Source organism: Colossoma macropomum, unplaced genomic scaffold (assembly GCF_904425465.1).
Source record: "Colossoma macropomum unplaced genomic scaffold, Colossoma_macropomum, whole genome shotgun sequence".
NCBI lineage: Eukaryota > Metazoa > Chordata > Actinopteri > Characiformes > Serrasalmidae > Colossoma > Colossoma macropomum.
In genome coordinates this window covers 12,449,215-12,466,937 of record NW_023494800.1, presented here as the reverse complement: position 1 = coordinate 12,466,937, position 17,723 = coordinate 12,449,215, and the positions used below count along the sequence as shown (strand labels likewise).

At 39.9% G+C, this 17,723-nt stretch overlaps 1 protein-coding gene across 1 annotated transcript in view; it reads right to left on the bottom strand.

Annotated features, from left to right (window-relative positions):
- Nucleotides 1-17,723, bottom strand: part of si:ch73-287m6.1 (RIMS-binding protein 2) — an 80,523-nt gene that overhangs the window by 33,919 nt on the left and 28,881 nt on the right. Inside the window, exons 4-5 of the mRNA XM_036588610.1 lie at nt 5,395-5,484; nt 1,999-2,121 (exon numbers count right to left, since the gene is read on the bottom strand). The gene's annotated coding sequence lies outside the window, so the exon portion shown is untranslated. The remainder of the gene's footprint in view (nt 1-1,998; nt 2,122-5,394; nt 5,485-17,723) is intronic.

Genomic DNA, 17,723 nt, shown 5'->3' with positions numbered 1-17,723 from the left:
TATGGCCAAAAGAATGTGGATGCCTGACCATCACATCCATATGAGCTTTTTGGAAACCCCATTCCTAAACAATAGGCATTAATATGGAGTTGACCCCACCCTCCCCCTTTGCCACTATAACAGCCTCTACTCCTCTGGGGAGGATCTTCACAAGATTTTGGAGTGTGTCTGTGGTAAATTGTGCCCCTCAGTCAAAAGAGCATTTGTGAGGTCAGACACTAATGTTGGACGAGAGGGCCTGGCTCAAATTCATCCCAAATGTGTTCAGTGGGGGTGAGGTCAGGGCTCTGTGCAGGCCACTGGACTTCCTCCACACCACACTTGTCAAAGCGTGTCTTTATGGACCTCACTTTGTACAGGAACAGTCAACCAGGGCAGATCTTGCAGGGCTTGATTTTAAACACCTGTTAGTAATGGGTGTAGCTGAAACACCTGAACAGAATAATTAGGAGGGGCGTGACTTTTTATACTTTTGTGTATATAGAGAGGAGATTGCAATAAGCAGGGCTGGCTGGAATACATTTTTCTAGTGGGGCCAAGACCTTCCCCCCTTTCAAAGAAAAAAGCCAGCAAAATGAGCTTTTATCTTTGGTATGCACATCGTTTTACTTGCAGTTTATAATTTATTAGATGCTGATTATTTTGGACATCTATGGACCTGACAACAAGAGCGCTACCAAAAGATCATAAGAAAAATAAGAATTGGCTAAGATGGGGCTAATTTACTTCTAGCCCAAACTGTAGATTCACAACAGCCTATAAGTGATTCCAGGTCAAATGTGCTGTGATGTATTACAGAGAGTGAAACACCCCCTTGGGTCATTATCCATTTGGGCTAATTGTTTTAAGCCCACAACAGCCAGCTCAGCAGTCTGCAGTAAGTATTTGTGTGGTCCGGTACTAAAATCTGATTGGCTGAGACACATTTAAAGTCGTTGCTTCAAATTATGAGTGGTGTCAAAATGTTAAATGCAAAACATTTTGAGTTGCTTCATAAGAAGCATGTATTTGTCCTATTTATACCACTGCAATAATGCTCATTTTCAAAAGGCATCTTATGGATTTGCAGTATATTGTTAGCACTATGCTAACAATGTGGGCAAAGCTGTTGAGAAATACAGAATTTTTGCTACATTAGATACTGGTGCACGTCACATGCTGTTACAGTGTGTGACCTAACGATAGATGTAACTGGTTTTATCCAATATTCTCAGCCGTCAATGGTGAGAAGTGTGTTAGACCTTCGATATGAGCAATTTAAGAGATAGTTAATGAGAATTAATTAATTATTTATTTCTTTTACCTCTGTTACAGTCTATTAAATCAGCAAATCTTCAACCCCTGAAGCATCCTGAAACAATTGCGAGAAATTGCACAGTTGCGAGAGGATAATTGACTACAAGGTCTGAAAAACCTCATTGGTTACTTTCCTTTTCCTTCCACTCTTCTCCTCTCCTTTCCTAACCTCAAAGCAATCTCTTTCCATCATTTGTTTCATTACATAATCAATAATGACCAATACAGGAAAGCTAAATACTTTTCTTCATTTTTGAGAGGTCTAAGATCGATCTCTTGTTATGCAGTGTTTTTGCCTTAATGAGACACATCTGGTGAACAAACAATCAATATAGAAGAGCACAGGCAAAACAATAATAAGACCATTTTTCAATGGAGTTATGAAGAGAGAAATGTGAGTGTGAGTACACCTTAGAAAAAGCACGAATCTCTGACAACTGCAGCTCTACAAATACTTAATGCCAAACAGTAGAGTTCAATAGAAACTTAAACATGAGATTTGTTTTACTGGAATAGATACAGCATCTAGGTATTCATTGTCACTGTCTAGTTCAGATAAACTCTTCTAAACACTGACCCTCCAGGACTATAGACCCTGAGTTAGTCCATTAGTCTCAAATAACACTGTGTATCATCAATTAACATAAACACCAAACCAGAAAACTGTGCAAAGTAGTGAAAGTGAAGACAGGTGTTTCCCACCTTCAGGACCTGCTCGAGGTTTTCCAGTTTTTCCTGGAGCTCAGCCTTCTCCTGCCTCGCCAAGTCTCTTTCCTGGCTTACACAACCAAACGTCTCTCTGAGCTGCTCATAATCTGACTTCACCTTCAGAGACAGTGGAAGAGAGAGAGAGAGAGTGAAAGAGCTGAAAAGGAGAAAAGTGAGCAAGTGGAATTAGAGAAATTCTCTACATATTTTTATGAAGAGGCTCCCAAAGCGCACTTTTTAGACAGCATGCAATGTCCTTTTACGAATTCTTCAGAGGCACAGAAAAACTGATCTTGCTTATGTAACCATTTTAGTGATGAATCAGAGAATTGGCTGGTGGGGAGGTTGAATAAATTCTGCGGCCGAGGTTGGTCTTCAGGGGAGAACCAGCAACAATTGTGACAAAGCTGCTGACTCTGCATCATTTCTCAGATGCCCTTTTTTCATGAATCATGGAAACGTACTGTACGACGAGAATGCACGGCACGGATTTTAGGATCTAAGCACTATTTTTACAAAAAGTGTCATTAATCTTTCTGACAGGTTCTTTCATTAAAGGAGAATTCCACCAAACTGCAAAATTTCTGCATAATTTAATAGTTAAGGTATAAACAAAATCATTCAAAGTGGTTTGACGTGAAATAGTGCGCTTGTCAACTCTGATTTTCTTTACAGCGGTTGTGACAGGAACCGGGTGACAGTGTGTACAACACAAATAAAGCCATTTTATTTACTATCAAAAATGAAATGATCATTGTCTTCTAAGGTTACATATCGCTGCTGTATCTTGTACCTCATACCTACTTTCCTTTTAATGTCAGTCAAAGGAACCAGACTTTTTTCCAGGTCATCATGAAACTTATAAACAATGTAAAGGGCTACAGGCATTTTCGAATTATGTAAAAAACTGGAAAAATTTACAAAAATGGAGATACAAAGTTTTGTTCCAACAGCAGCAATATGTAATGTTTATAATGGTGAAATAGTGTTAAATCTGAAAAAAAGGTTTCTTTGGCATTTGCTTTTTTTTACATTGCCCTGCATGTACCTCTTTGTCATGAATGTATTTAAACACATACATTTTAGACTAAACTAAACAAAACAGTGACTCAGGCATCAGGAAGCATATGTGTAACCATTTAGTGTGATAACTTTCTGTGAAGTGACTTTTAGAGGCATTCAATTCTTCAGACATCTGGTTCCTGTCACTCTAAGTTCCTCTAGAACAGAGCATTTCACATCAATCCACTGTGAATGACTTTGTTTACATCTTAACCATTTAATTATGCAGATGTTTTTAACAAATTGCAGAATTCCCCTTGAAGAGTTACACTAAACTCTCTAAATAAATGTGTGCTTTCTTGAGCCAAAAATTGATAAATGATATCTATATGATAGCAACACGCTCAACAACGTTCAGCTTGGATTTCTGAGCTTGTCATGTTGACTGTGATGTTGACACCACTGAAGGACATAAAACATTATGTTTCCACAACTTCTTTTTGGCTACCTCAAGTTCAGTTTGTTCTTAGATGATGTAAGCAAGAAAAGTCTCACAGTCTTGGTCAAAAACTGTATTGCTCCGTCCTTGTTATCAACTCTTCAGCTTTCCAGATCTACAATGACATCTAAATAGCAAAACAGCAGTGGTAGACACACTAATGCTTTTGTGCCTGAATGCAATAAAATCCCTACAACATCAACTGTAAAGACCGCTTAGTAGAGTGGAGGCTGCAACTGCAGCAAAGGGCAAACATTATCTATACTAATAACCCTGATTCCAGAAGAAACACCAGAGGTCTTTCAGCCTTAATATGTAGTGTACCATAGTGGGGTGAGTTAAACTATTTATACTGTTCCCACATTACATATAACATTCAAAATAACTAAATGAACTTAAACCGAATTAATCTTTGAAATATATTACCTCTTTAATTGAGCCACCAATCAAAAGTTTCCCCTGCAATCCCTACTGTCAGCCAGACTCTGGAGCTGCATCACTCAGAGCAGGCATGCACTCCCTCTCATTTATTGGGATACATTTCATCAAAGCAGGCCAGGCGAAATAGAAGGGCTGATTCGCATCTCATATCGATCGGAACGTGGAAGACGAGAAAGTGCCCGGGCTGATGTCAGAGTGCGTGACAAACATAGACGTCCCTCCTCTGGATATTTACCCACTCTGCCCAGCCTTGTTAACACCTCACGTGCTGCAAAACGAGCCTTTGATCGTGGAGGGGCCATGAGCAGGCGCCTCTCCTGGGTGCTGCTACCTGATTAAGCAGAAGGCTTTTTATCTCGGCCACTCGTCTGGGGTGGGGACAGATGGTTCCTTTTTGCTGGGCAAGGCGAGTGGCGGAGCAGGAGGCCGGGTGTTACGCTGAGAGACAGACAGCCAAGCTGTGTGCCCAGGCCGCTTGGCAAAAGGCATCAGCGAAAACGACACCATTAGCGGCAGGCGCCCCAGTCCGCCATTCTCAGAAGAGTTCTGCTAGGACCATATCCACTCCTTCAGTGCACTACTTAACCCCAGGGAGGGATCAGTGACAGCACTGGTGCTGATACTGCTGTGGGGGTGTCACCAAACTTGCCACAGATAGCTGCTAGACGTTTGAGACTAGATTAAGTTCTTAGCTGAAGCACTTTAAGGAGTACATTAAAGGGTCTTAATGGTTCTCGGCTTGGATGTACAGTCCTTGGAAAAACTTTTGATTGGTATAGAGCAGGGGAGCCTACTCTTTTTGTCTTAGGGGACAAAGGCCAAAAAGACAACATACAAATAAAGAAGAGAGGTAGGCTTCAAAAAATACATTTCATAACATGGCACTATATTTTGTTACTAAACCACATCAAAAAGTACAATTTCAAAAGGAAAATAAGGATGTAATAAGTTATTTATAGCATAAAAATATGTTTAGTCTCTCATTGTTTCTGGGTAACCTTCTGCTAGGCCAAATCAAATATCATAACAGCCCAACTTTAGCATGCAGGCCACACTTTGGGCAGAACCAATTATGTAGAGGTTCTTTTACAAACATGGTTCTTTAAAGAACCATCCACCAAAAGGTCCTTTAAGGAGAACAAAATGGTTCTGCCGTTACATTGCTCTAAAGAACCTTTCCTGACATCTTCATTTTCATGAACACTCTACAGCCAACACTGTTTTCCTAAGATTACAAATGTATACAAACTACAGCTCAATCACAGAATAAGTGAGCCAAGTCTATTCAAATCAGGCAGGGATCCTGGTGGTTATTGATCAGGCTGTGGTGTGCGATTGCATTAGATTGATGCGATGGAAGCTGAGGAGTATCATAGTGCCACATGTTTCAGGGAGAGCAGACTAATAACCAGACATCGATCCAATGGCCAGAGCCAATCAGCTCCTACCTGCTCATACTGCGCTGCCTTCAGGCTATTGCTGAACAACTCAAGGTTGAGGCGGCTCCTCTCCTGTAAGGCATCCTGAAGCTCAGTCTTCTGTCAAATACAAAGAGAAAATATCATGTTAGCTTTGAGCAGAGAAATAAAGTGTTACACATAGAGCTGTACATGTGATCAACAGTCGGCAGCAGGGGTACTGATAAGGACATCACAGCTATGGGCAAACACATTATGTCAGATGGCCATATGGCCTTGGGTTGCTTGGTAGACAGCACAAATGGGGATTAAGTGGTTCCCACTGAAGAGTCATTATTTTGTTCATAATAAAGTGCATGCACACTTTAAAATAAAGGTCCCTAAACTGTTCTTGGCTTGAATGTCCAGTTCTTGGAAAAATCTTTTAACAGGCATAGAACATATATATTATGAGGACGTTCTTTAAGGGCCCACATCCCCTTTTTTATCTATTTTATAGATCGCTGAGGTCCTTTTGTAATATTTATGTGATTTTATGTACCAGGAACAGCCATAATTCCTTTTTTATGTAAACATTTTCAACCTCCCTCAGATTTAAACAGGCTGTTTTTGACACTGTGCCTTTAAGACTGACATATGTAAATAAGCTCTGTTCTCACTACCCTGTATTATGCCGAATTGGAAAAGCAAGCCAAGCTGAAGCGTTCTTTATCATTTCAATGTGAATGAGTGAAGCTGAAGTTCTGCAGGCTGAAGAGACGGATATAAATGTGATGTTTTTTGTGAATTCCAAACAAACTGTTTTTGCAGCTTAGCTTCCATATATGGGCTGTATGGACTGGAACTTCGAAACTTTAACAATGTTTACATGTTATATCAAACTCTTTTATCTAAAAAAGCAAGGATACACTGTACAAAATAATTTGTTGATTCAACTTAAAAAATAACCTGGTTGCCTTAAAATTTTATACAACATAGCATTTAAGCCAAAGTAAGTATAAGTTGTGTGTAAGTAAGTTGTGTTGTGTTGGTGTGATTAATATTTCAAATCAGACAGTCTTCTGTGAACTAAATATTATTTTTGTTAACACAGCATTATCTTTAGCAGATATGACTTAAAATTATATTTCATTTCAACTCATTCAGCCTTGAGAATGCATTGAGACAACCTACAATTTTAAATAAATCCAACACAAAAAAGTATATGTAGTTGTATTAAGTACTGGTTTTAATTTGTGTTGACTTCAAATTTCAAATTTCAGTTTAACTACACATAGATTGTGGTATTAACCCTCTATTGTATGAATTATTACTTAGACATGACAAAAAAGTTTTGATGAGATTTGGGCATTTAAAATTGCTTAAATAATGGAAATATTTGAAAAAAAAATTTTTTAAAGGGGAGTATTTGGTAAATCTGCAATATGCAATCATTGAAAGCAACATAAAATAATTTTTTTCTCTAAAAACATCATTTTATTGAAAACAAGACTAAACAAATCCAACTTATACTGAGTGAAATGTATGACCCAATTGGTATTTGGAATGTATGGCAATAACGTTATAATAAGATTTCCTGGTCATGTGATGTCCTAAAGTACTTGTCCTTTCAAAGTAAAAGACCTTTTTCCACAATTAAATAGCAAAACATAGATTTTTTATTACAGCCTGTTAGTAAAATTGAGATAAAGTAATTGCTGCCATATGGCAACACCATGCAGTAGAGGGTTAACATGCCAAGAAACTGACTTAGTTGCCTTAAAATTATTAGTTGTGTTGACTCATAACTAACATGACAAAAGACATTCTGCATTTATATTCAGACAACTTCAGCATTCATGTGATGTACAAAAACACTGTAACCCATTTATTTAAATGTAGAACAGGAGTTTAAAATATTTAACGAATATATTAGATAAACTCCAAATGACATGAAAATACAAACTCTTACAATACTGCACATCGTCACTGTCAGAACCTTGTCCAATCTCCAAAACTGCAACTATGCAATAGAAAAAAACGTATAAAATCGTATAATTTATAATGCAAGTTCATGTTAAGATTCTGACAGCAACCATATAAAATACAGTATAAGAGCATATTGAGTGCATGGGGTAACAGTTAATTGGACAACAAAGAAATGCGGATGCACTTTAATTTGCTCTTTCAAAAATGGCAATATTCACCAGGCACAGTGTTAACACATTTGTAGCCATATGGCCCTTTAAAAAGGTTCTTCACAGCTCATACACAAAAATGGTTCTTTACTTTCAAAGAACATTGATTGAAAGGTTCTTTAGGGATCCTGAAGTGTTTTTTCCAAGGTATCGACTTCATTTTTAGGAGTGCTGATCAAAATGAGTTCTGACGTTCATCTGGGTATGTGAGCAGTGCAATCATGACAAAACATGATTTGATGTAATGAGATGCAACAATGCAGTTCACCGAATGGACAGGACAATACGCTCTTCTTGGCCGACGTATTGCGAGCTAACTCACTAAAGCTGTTGATAATAATTAATAGGACACACTGTAATACAGCGCAGGCTTACATCTGAAGATAAGCTTTCCTCCAGGGCACAAATCCCTTTAGTATGCACAAGCTACAAATGAGCCCCACTTTGTCACCCTTCATTTAATGTGCCGCGAGAGCTATTAAAAGTGGCACACTCTGCCGTCTGGCATGATGCACATCTCACACCGCCTAACACGCACACATACATCAGCAAATTAATCAATAGAAACATCAAGGAAAATAGCGCCATCCAGTCATTACCACAAAGCAGGACTCAATTTGTTGGTAGATTACCTTTTTAATGGAGTTGTGGTCATTTTCTATGAGTCCGTTGCTGATTAAACATCATTGAAAAATGACAGCTTAAAGTACTGCCCTTGAGCTTACAGCAACGTTAAGGGTTCAGGCAGAAACATCTTAGAGTCTTGCAGTCTGAAGAGGATACGCATTCAGTTCAAGCAGATGGTGAAAGAACAATTCAGTAATGCCAGCGAATACAGCTATTTTTAACTAATGTGATGCTTTAAGTGCCACTCAAAGCAACATAGAGGAGATGAAAAAGGCTAATCCCTCTGAATAAACTGAAAAAAACCTACCAAAAGCCTGCATCTCATCCTTCAATCTAACAATTCAAAATCTGCTTCATGTGCATGTGTATGACAGGAGGCTGGAGCTCTAACATAATAAGCAAGACCGCAGAAGCATTCATTTGTTAAATTATGGAAAAAGATGTAGGCCAGCTGTCTTAAAATGATTATAACCAGCCTGGAAATGATGTTAAACTGCATAGTTGCAGGTAAAAATGTGAGATATGATACTGTGCAACAGTCAGAGACCACTCATCATTTAAACCCTATATTTAATTTCAAAAGAAAATGTCCGTTAAGTAAAAGTCATTCATTTTTCTGAGGAGACTAGATGTAATATAATACACTTGCATAAGTAAGGCACAGTCAAAAGAAAATAAGTGAGAAAAAACAAGACATAGATATATAAATATCATAGATAAAGACAAAGTGGAACTCCTAACAACCGTGCAAGACCTGGTAGACCAGACACATCAGATTAAAGCATATTAAAGCACAGTACTTAAAGCTTTTATCTTTGAGACAGAGGAGAATATCAAGCTTCACTCTTACTTCAGATCTACAGGTGTTTCTTTCCACAGTGCCACTGTGAGAATACAACTCAACACTATGAGTCTGAAAGGATGTGTAGCTGTCAAGAAACTGTCACTGAAAAAAGGAAATGGACATAAAATAAGAAAATTTGCAAATCAAACAAAGAAGCTGCTGGTGTTCTCAAAACACTGGACTGACCACTCCAGGGTCCAGACCTCAGCATCACTGAATGTGATTGAGATTGCTTGGAGCACATAAAATGCAACCAACTTCTAAGACCAAACTTTGGAAAGGTGGAAAAGTGTCCCTGCAGATTTCTTTGAAAAACTGAAAGCAAATCTCTTAAAAACAATGGAAGCTGTAAGGCTTCTGATAATTTTGTTATATGTTTTCTGCTTTTTTTCCTGATGCTGAAATAAATTGTACTTAGTGGATGTTTTGACAGGGAATTGAATAAATGAAGCGTGGTCTCTGACTTTTGCACAGTACTGCAAATGTTTCTGAGGAACTTGCTGTGCAGTAGTGCCCGATTATGCAACAGTTCTGAGTGCCACTCCCAGGCCCGTGGCTCTGGCTAAGCATTCTGTCCCCTCCTGAGTAGTTCAGATGTCAGAGTGCATCAGGTGCCAAGTCTGCTCGCTAGCCTCAGAATGATGAGACTGGACCTGGCCTCTCTGTCAGAAAGCCTGTCTGTCAAAGCCAGCTTAGCCCCCCACACGACAGCGGCTGCACACCAGGGCACTGCACAGTACATCACCTGCGAACACTGGCTTGTATGATTCTCCCACGAGACCTCTTATATGTTATAATGCAATTGGGACCATTTCAGCCTTCATGTTTCATTTCATCAGGCCGTTCGTCCAACTTTTGCGAGTGACGTTTTCTAAGGCCTATGTACTAGAGAGGGCACGAATCCTTAAAGAGGTGAAAAATCTCATTTACGCAGTTTTCCCCTTACCTCAAATGTGGTTGACGAGCCAAGACATGTTTGGCGTAAACTTCAATATCCCCATTACAACTTCTTCAGTTTTGTACTGGAGCTACAAGGCTAATGAAGCTATAAGTCATGGAAGCTTAAAAACCAGCAATTAGCATCATGCAAACCACATCAAGGCCCAATCCCACTTTGCCCTACCCCTCCGTTTTGCATGTTGATGCCTAGGGGTAGGGTGCCCAAATTTTTGTTGAGATAGAGGGGTAGGGTGAAGTGTTAGGGCCCTCCAAACTGGGTTTTTTTCAGAGGCCCAATCCAAACAGTGTTATGAGAAAAAAAGAAAAAACGGCAAGATGGCTGCGCAAGAGACCAAAGAAACCCACAAATGTAAATATCTTCTCTGTTAAAAAAACTATGATAACCATTGTATTATCTTAGTTTAATGTCATTTCAATGGATTATGTTCATTTTATTTATAACAAGCATAGGAAAACACTAGCAGTATGCTGATGTCTCGGTAGCTAGCTAGCTAAATTTCCTGTTAAATGTTCCATTTAAGGTAGAACCAAAAATTTGAACAAGAAGCTGGTGAACAGCTGACTTCAGCTTCATATCACGAAGAACTAGGGGTGGGTGATAATAAATAATTGTCGCATCCCCCTCTTTGAAGGTATATGATGCCCTAAATGTAACTAAACACCAGCAGTGAGGTTGCTGAACTTTACCCTCCTCTGCTATCACTGCAGGCTTGCAGGGTCGCCTACAGAGCACTGCCAGTAGCCTGTTAATGGAGATGTTCTTTTTTATGTGAGGGTCGTTCCATTTTTTAGGGGAAGATTTCAACCACTGCACTCCAAGGGGCAAGGTGACACTGGAAAACAAGGGGCAGAAATAAGAAATGGGATTGGGCCCAAGTTGTTACAGGGACACAATTAACTCCGGGCAAAATGAAAATATTAACCATCAGTTGTAAACATTTTTTTCTCCTCATAAAGCCAAAACAGTTTCCAGAGTGAGATTTTGTAGAGTGAGAAACCCCTCTGACAATGTATCCTTAAGGTGGGAGAAACCTGAAAAACTCAAACAGCTTCTGAAGGCTGTTTTGAATTTCTTTTTCATTAGCCGGTGAACACAGACGGAAGGCAGATAGCTAATTTTACTGCTAGGAGGCTGTCTTACTGCAGACGTATAACTGTAGTAATGGTAATCTTCAAATCATCATAACAAAAGAGAGAATGGAATACTCAGAGTAACGACAGTAATGGCCTGTCAGATGAAGAGCCTAAAGCTAGCAAGATAACCGGCTGCATCTTAGCTCAGCTTGGCTGCTTTTCTTTTCTCTTGAAAGGGTAATAAACCTGACTCTGGTACTCTTTTTGAGCTGAATAAAGACAAAATTGTCAATGACTGAGGTAAGAGTTACACCAGCGCTAGCTAGGTTGTATTTATTAGCCTATGGGTCAGTGGCAAGGCTAGCAGCCAGGACTGGTTAACACCACAGGGATTCCCACTGGTTGTATGATGAATTTGTGCAATGAATGCTGGGCACTGTTGCTTCAACATTTATGTACCAAAACAAGAATACGACATAAAATCATAAATTCTGTCAAATCAACAAATCTGGGGGATACAATAAGCCATGCCACACACACACACACACACACACACACACATATAAACAGTTCTCAGGCTCCCATGCAATGTACATTTTTGCATTTGATGCTCACTTCCTGAAGCAGATAACTAGCTGATGAGCTTAATCAAGCATATTAGGTCAGAGAAACAATAATGTGCAATTTATGGGGTCCCAAACAGAGACTGAGAACCACTACCTTAAATAATTCAAAATAGAGCCTCATTTTACATTGTATTTTCAGATTAATGTGTTGGCCATTTACAAGGTGAACGTTTAATATGACCATCAAGAGCTTATAAAATGCAAGGAAGAAGGAAACTGGTGGCCCCAAACTGGATCAGTGCTTCCATGCGGATGAGAATCATGCACTAAGGAGATGGAAGTAAAGGCAGGCTGGGGGGAGAGAAAGGGGCCTTGGCATATGAAGGGACTAATTCAAACTGACATTTCTGCCTGATCTCTAGCCCCAAGTTTGGCCCCTGATCCTACAGCTGCTCACAGAGGTTTTGCTCATCCATTCATAGAAATGAGTGCTCTTCACATGGGCTTCTACAGCAGCTTCATGGATGTGCACTGGCTCCGTGGGCGTTGTTATACAAGCACAGAAATGGAACAAGGGGTAAAAGAAGAGGGGGCGTGTGTTTCAGGAAAAGACGGGTGAAACGTGGAGAGACAGGGAGCAGAAGGAGGACTGGAAAGCTTCAGGAGCATTTAGTAGATGTAATCACTGTCCTTCAAACACAGTACATCACTGCCTGACTACACGTCAGTGTCCTCACTGTTATACTTCTTAACTGACATCAAATGTCACCACTTTATAAGCCTTCAAGCTTGTTGTGTCCAGAAGAGGCAAACGTACCACAAGCTATGTAGAACCAGCAGAGAACATAACGACGACACAAATCCCTGAACATGTCAATATGCAGCTCACACTATCAGCTGTTCACCTCTCAGAAAACTCCTCGCTCTGCATCTAAACCAGTAGTTCACAATCCTCATCTTGCTGCCTGTTTCCATAACAATTTTAATAAGCCCTTGTCCACCTGTCCTCACTACTTTCCCGAATGGCATTCTAAGGGTCGTCCCAACACTGTATTAGCTCAAGTAAAGTTTATTAGATAAGCCCTTGGAGGGTTGAGGGATCAAGTGAATGTAAGCATTGTCTTCAGCAGCAGAACCTGGTCAGAAATCATTACGACCTGATAAGATAATCCTTTGTTAGTCCCACAACAGGGGAATTCACAGTGCTATAGCAGCAAAGGGATCGCAAGACAGTTTTGTTCCAAAAGGCAGCGAAATGTATATGAATATATTTATATATATAATACTGAAGATAAAAAAATATAAACTCTACCTTTTGCAAATTAACAATGTAAACATTATACATAGAAAAGCAAAAAAAATCTTCACACTAAAAGGATATTTTACACATATTGCATGTGGGATATTGCACACTGAGTACTGCATATGAAGTATTGATTATATTGCATGCGGGTGTGGTGATGAAATACTATTGCACATGGGTGTGGTGATGAAATACTATTGCACACGGGTATGGTGATGCATGATCCTTTTCAGGCACGACAAAAAAGACACACAAAGCTGTTTATACACAATAGGAATAAAATACTGAAAATGCTTAATATTTTATAACATTCAATCTCTTATGTTCAGACTGGGCTTTAGGTTGCAAACCTATGTGTTTTACATGACTATTGATACAACCTCATTGCTCTGCTAGCTTCCTAGTTAGCAAGCTCATGTAATTAACAAACTTTTCTTGAGCTGAAGTAGATTTGTTCAAGAGGTTATTAACTCCAGTTCTGGTGACCCACTGCCCTACACAAGATATCATTTAATGATCCATTTTACAATTAAATGATAGATTTTGTTGCCTAACGGTGCCAGCACACCAGTGCCAAGCAGAGAAGAGCTACAGAGGTTAAGTGCCCTGCCCAGGCCATGATTGTAAGCTCTTACCTAGAACCTTGGTACTAGAGACTGTCTAGTTCACAATCCAGTCACAAGCCAGAAATACCAGGGATTCATAGCGGTGACTATGCAATGGCTGGTTTCTACTTACGGTTTCTACATATTACCTACACCAGGGCTGCTGTTTTGGTTTTTGTTCTACAGGTGGGCCAAATTTTGATTTTCACTCTTGTAGGTGAAACAAATGAAGCAGTAACTACATTTTTCTTATCCAGAGTAACCTACAATTTTGATCTTGTTACTGAGTTAGATGAGTGCAGCGTTAGGAGTCTTGCCCAAGGACTTATTGGTGCAGCATGGTGTGCCAGCCCAAGCAGGAAACCAAACCCCAGTCTGGCACAAGGAGGACAGCCGAGTTACCGACTACACTACCCCAACCAGAGGTGTTTACTCAGGATCAACCTCAGAACAGGAAAAATCTGAACTCCTATCTCTTGAACACATAACTGTAATGTCCTATATTACTTTGACATGCTCATAACTTCTCCCTACTACTGTATTTATGAGCTGGTTGATGATCACGCCACACAAGTTAAGTGTTGGATAACTGTTTCGCTACTTTCGGCCTTTAAACAAGCTGTGCTCATATGGTCTATATGGTCATGGAAAGGCTTGCAGTCTAAATGCTTAGCAAACACCTCATAATTATCGTTATTGGTTTAAGTGCAATTTTGATTAGTGAATATCAAAAACGTGGAATTTCAAATATATCACATCTTTACTAAATGAGTGTTTTTAAAAACAAAATTACATTACATTAAAACAAGTGGATGGGCCTAGGCCTGCTGGTCCCTGCTTCTACAGCTGTATGGATGAGCACAACTTCACAATTCAAACTTTACATATGTTAAAACAACTCAGGAAGGGCTTAATAAGCTCATATGGATCAAGTATGCTGGGGAAACTGGGAATCACTGCTCTAAATCATGAAGCCCTTGCTCTAATGCTGAGGCCCTTGCTCCTCTCTTCCTCAGTGTAGGTGGATGCTATGAGGAAAAAAGTCTGCTTTTTTCTGCAAAAAGTGCCATTTGTGACAGGAAAGGAAGGCCAAGGCACATCCTGAACACTGTCACAACTTGGGCAGCTTTCACATTGTGGCTGCTGTCAGGACAACGTCTTAATGCCCAACTGTTCACTGCCTTGGACATCAGTTGACTTAGACGCCCACTCATTCTCCATTTCACCTTCTGCAAGTCAGGAATCAGTATTTGCATCTTACCATTAACAGAAAAACTCCCCATTTCACTCACTAGGTGGGAATACATCAACTTTAGAGGACTTTAAAATCCACATGGTGATTCAAGGCAGTCACATTAAGATATGCCAGCTGACAATGAGAACAAAGGCATTTCCCACAGAAGTTTAAAAAACACATTTGAGCGTAACATTAATGAGGTGCACATGAAAGAAGTGCGCGTGTGTGTGCATGAAGAATTGATGCAGAGATCTGGTGTTTCCCTTTAAACTCCCAAAGGATCTCCACTAATGAGGCATGGTGCTGAGAAAGCTCTGCTCCTGAGAGGGCTCAGAGACACTGGATGTCTTCTTTGGCCTTTTGATGAGGTTACTGACAAGTCAGACTGTAGGAGTGAAATCTAATGCGAAGTCCTAGAGCACTGGCTCTCTACAGTGCAGTGACTCCCTCTGATTGAGGGTTAATCAGCGGGTGCACAATGGTGCTTTGAGGCTGCCTCCAGAATCAGGGACAAAAACTTGTTCAGCATCATCTGCACCTCTGAGAACTGTACAACGAAAAGAGCGCACAATGAACAATGGGGTTTGGAGACAAAGGCTAAATTCCCTATTCACTATATGATGTGATGTCTGAAAACATAGTGGAGAGTATCTAATGCACTTTTACAACCACAAAATGCACACAGTAGTGCAAACAGTTGGAATGTTTCACTTGTTAACTCACTGTTGTTTCACTACCTAGTGTTTAAAGGGTCCATATCATGACCTTTCACCATCAACTCAAATCTAACACAACATTCAGCTGATCAAGGACTTCTAAAAGCAGTAATAGTTACATGGATCAGGTGGGCCAATAGGGATGGAGCTAAAGTCTGCAAGGAGGCAGATCTCCAGGAAAAGGGTTGGTGACCTATGGTTACTTATGTAGTAATTAAATACTGTTAAGCTACCAGAATGTACCACTCACTCCCCAGTCCATACAGCCCATACATGGAAACTAAGCAGCAAAAACAGCAGATTTTGAATTCACTGCTTTTGGAATGTCACAAAAACCAACTCATTAGCATGTGTCCACCTATTCAGCCTACAGCAGTATATATGTATTTTTAATTTTTAACTATGAATTTAACTATGAATAGTACATTTTTGATAATCTGTACAAACAAACTCCCAAAAAAAAAACTTTTTAAGTTTATAGGGGAGGATACAGACTGCTATCATTGTTTACTTTGCAGAGCTAAGTTGTAACAGCATGCTAAAACTAAGCCTTCCGTGAGGAGGATGTACTTTAACCTAGGTAGCTCACACTAGTTGTTTACGTACTTCAGAGTGCCCCAGGTCCCAGAGTATGATTAAAATAATAAAATAGTAATAATAACAGTAATAAAACTACTTTTATGGTACAGTAACAGTCTTCAAGGTCCGTCTCAAGAAATATCTGTCCAACTGCTTTTCAGATGACATTACTAAGGGGAAACGAGAAGATGACCAAAAGCACATTGTACTTCAACCTGTTTAACTAAATAAACAACCTATGTGACATTTTACCCCATGTTAGGTTGTGCCCCACCCCAACACCCATAACGCACCGTCGTAAGCAGCAGAACATGGTTTTTGTCGTATAGTGAAGAGGACATGTAAAGTAAGCATTTATTTGAATCACACATTCTATTCTTTATAATAGTGTACTGTATAGTGCACCATGTTTTCCGATGTGTGAGCAATGATTAAGGAACCATTTCCAACACAGCTTAAGCGAAAGAATGTCACACTAGAATGGGTTTGCACTGTGCTCTGCAGCTCTAGAACTGCAGCTGAGGTACAGGAGTGCTTCACGTTGGCATAAATGACCTAGAGTTGACTTGAGGACATTAAGGCCACAGCTGGCTTGCTAGAAATTCACAGCATGGGCAAGACAAAGCTCTGCTCATGTTACATAACAGCGAATTCCCAGAGTGCCCTCTGCCTGGACAATCTCTGATATCAAGTTGCCATTGGCTCAAAACACACTTTAATTCATGCCACAGCTCCGTCCACGTCAGCTTGTAAGCTACCTTACAGCCATAAAGGGGATTAAATAGCAAAAGTAGGTTCCCAGCGTTTAGCCGCATTGCAATGGGCACTTTTAAGAAAAAAATAACACCAATGATTTTTGAAATCATGCTTAGCGAGAGTGTGACAGGACAGTGGTGCTGTGTCTGAGCTTAAAGGACTGTGGAGGATACAAAGGCAGAATGACTGATGCCCTGTTTTAATGAATTCTTAATGCATCTCTGCAAATATATGAAGGAGGAATAGCCTGAGAGAAAACTCTAGAGTGAGGCTGCTGCTGGAAGAAGGGCAGGGGTCCTTCTGCCTGAGGAGATTACAGATAGGTCTGACAAGGTGAGTGCTGCAAATTCACAGCTTTCCCCCTGATATCGCTGCAGCACATTAAAGAAAGGGTTTATTCCAGCAATTTTTACAAATCCCACAAAAGGCAAAAAAGCTGGACAGACCCCAAAGTTCCAGAGCTGAGGATGAAGAAAACAGAGCTGTGGAGAGATCCCCAGGGACAATTAGCTTCTCCATATGCTTTGAGCACATTCTGAAAATTTCGAAAGCAGCTCAAAACAAGCTTTTTAGTTTAGCTTTTTGGCGTTACAAAGCCAACTTACTGTTCTTTATTCATTTCTATGTTTCTTTGTATCACTTTAACTGCTAGAATCACAAAAATCTAAATCATGAAGAGTCTATGCAGGAATAGTGAGCATGTGCTTCTTATATATTCTTATTTCTCATTGCATTTCTCATTGTCTTAGCTTTTTAATATATAAAAAGTACTGCAGAGATAAAGTTTATCCTCCCTGCATGGGTCACAGAGAAGCAGCAAATCCACGTGCTGCTCTGAAACGCCTGGGAAGGGAGTGTGAGAGACCCTCTGCAAAGTGACAGGACCTTCGTGCCAAGAGAGACACAAACTGTCTT